Genomic DNA, 2,755 nt, shown 5'->3' on the forward strand with positions numbered 1-2,755 from the left:
TCTCACAAAGTCATCAGCTTCCTTTAGTTCCATTCTACATTTGAAGGAGTTATTTTCTTCAGAGAGCTTTGTTATCTCCTTTCCCAGATGGCCAGTTCTTCTTTTTAAGGCATTCTTCTCCTCATTTGTCTTTTGTGTTGCTATTTCCATTTTACCTAAACTGGTTTTTCACATATTATTTTCTTCAGTATTTTTTTGTATTTCTTTCACTAGGCTGATGATTTGGTTTCCATGATTTATCTGCATTGCTCTCATTTCTCCTCCCAATTTTTCCTCTACCTCCCTTAATTGCTTTTGAAAGTCTTTTTTGAGCTCATCCAGTCTGAGCCCATTTTCTATTTCTCTTGGAGATTTTGGGTACAGAAGCTTCAATTTTGCCATCTTCTGAATCTTCCATAGGACCAAAGTAATTTTTTATGGTCAGATTCTTCTTTTTCATTTGTTTGCTTATCTCCTCAGCCTATGATTGATTATCACACTTCCAAAGCTTTGGGGGCTTTTGGGGACAACCCACAGGGACTTTAATTCTTCCAAGATCTTATGAGAGGCTTTGACTTCTCTCTTGCCTGTGCTTTGATATATGGATGATCACAGGCCCTCCCCTCTGCCTTGGAGCTGTGAGGAGGGTCCCTGCTCAGCTATAGTGGTATGGAAGCCTAAACTGCAACCTGGATTTGGGTGTGGGCAAACAGCTGAGTCCTGCCCCAGGGAGAACAGAGAGACCTCTGCAGTCTCCCCTCTCACCCCCTTACCAACTGTAGGCTGCGCTCTGTAGGTGCAGACTGGCTTCCTCATTCCTTCTACAGGTTCTCACCACAGGGCTGCTTTGAGGCTGGTGCTCACTTCACACTTACTCTGGTGAGGCAGAGTTCTCTTGTCACCCCTTCAAGCTGTTCTCGGTGATCCCTGGGTCAGGAGGCCTGGAAACCATGCCCCTCTGTCAAGTCCTCAGGCACTCCCAAGGATTTAGGCACTCAGCCAGGTTGTGCTTACAGTGGCTTTTTCTATCCCCCAGTCCCAGTGAAACAGACCTTTCCCGTGGAACTTCTAAGTTGTCTTGGACTGGGAAGTTGTATCACTCATTCTTTCTGTGCAATCTGCACCTTTAAATTTTGGCTAGAGTCATAATTTAATGGCTTTTAGAGTTTTTTGGGTAACAAGTTTCTGGGAATTCCTGCCTTCATGCCACCATCTTGGCTTTGCCCCTCTCCACCCCAATCTCTTTTCTAAGTATTTACAAATCACCTATTTCCATTCTAGAATTTTGCAATAGGATACATGACAACTTAATCCTCTGTAACTCTATCTCCTTTTTTAAAATTAATTTTTGATGTCTTCTGCTTTTTACATCATCATAGTTTATTATACCATTCATTTCCTTCCCCCATCAGAGATCTATCCCATGTAACAAATAGTATTTTTAAAGACTAAAGAAAAATCAAAAATTTATATGACAGTTCAATCTACTGAAAAACTCTGAAAACATGTATAATGCACAATATCTGTGGACCTCTCATTTCCCCAATGGGATGGATTGAGGGTGTCTTCTGCTATCTCTTCATTTGCATCATGCTCGATCTCCATAATATTTACATTTGTTTATGGATGTGTGTGCATGTGTGTGAGATTGTTCTTTTAATTTACATTGTTTTATTTATCTAGTCTCGGACACTAATTATTTGTGTGACCCTGGGCAAGTCATTTACCTCTTGTTTTAATCTGTTGAAGAAGGAAATGACAACTTCAGTACCTTTGCTAAGAAAACCTTGTGGATAGCATTGGCACGGTAGGATCCACAGGGTCACAGAAGGTTGGATATGACTGAATGACTGAATTACAACAATTTGTTTCATATATTATTTTTTTTGTTTTGCTGTTGCAAGATAAGGTTCAGGCCAAGGCCTCAGTGTTTACTATTATCATTGATGAGTGTGCTGGGATGAGGTCAGGAAGATCTTGAGTTTGGGCCAGAAGGAGAACCAAGCTAAACAGCTATTCAGGAAGGGGAAGACATTCAGGCAGTGGCAAGGAATGTATCTGGTGAAACTACAGTAGGTCTAGCAGATTGTAATTTGCAAATGAAATCTGGTCCCCCCATGATAAAGGCCTTGCCTTGAGACAGCAGGGTCTCAGAAGTCTTCAGGTAGATGGACAGGTCCTTCACGTACTGCTCCTTGTTCTCCTCATAGTTCTGGTTGAGGAGTTAAGCATACTTAAACCAGATGTCTTCCACCCCAGAGTTGGCCACACTCAAGAAAGTAGCTTCTCAAGTGTTCTTCCCATAGAGTCCTTGTTGGCATCCCAGGTATCTCAGGATGGCTTTATTCTGGTTTAAGGTCATCCCCATCTGTGGATTTGAGCAGCTGACTTTGAGGTCCCCCTTCATCCATATCTTTGAACATTTCTTCATCCTTCCAGGTCTGACCTTGGTCAGCCAGGAGCATCCACTGTGGTCTTGTTTCTCTCTCAAACAGAGAAGTAGATGATGGTATAGTGAGTCATCTCTGGAGATAGCAGCACACAGGAACAAATGTGAGCAGGAAGTCATGTGTATTGCTTTCTTAGCTCTGTTTTCTTCACTTTGTACCAGTTCTTTCCATATTTCTTTATACTCATCATATCTTGTATCACAGTAATATTCCTTTACATCTGTATAGCACAATTTGTTTAGCCATTCCCCATTGTTCTTGCTTTGTCTACATCTTTCAGTCAGTTGCAAAATGGAAAAGAAATGGTTCATAGTAGAATATCTCTT

General features: G+C 41.4%; 1 pseudogene; it reads right to left on the bottom strand.

Annotated features, from left to right (window-relative positions):
• Positions 1 to 1,919: 1,919 nt before the first annotated feature.
• LOC141511890 (glutathione S-transferase P 1 pseudogene) lies at positions 1,920 to 2,444 on the bottom strand (annotated as a pseudogene).
• Positions 2,445 to 2,755: the final 311 nt, after the last annotated feature.

This window comes from Macrotis lagotis, chromosome 2 (genome assembly GCF_037893015.1).
Source record: "Macrotis lagotis isolate mMagLag1 chromosome 2, bilby.v1.9.chrom.fasta, whole genome shotgun sequence".
Classification (NCBI taxonomy): Eukaryota; Metazoa; Chordata; class Mammalia; order Peramelemorphia; family Peramelidae; genus Macrotis; species Macrotis lagotis.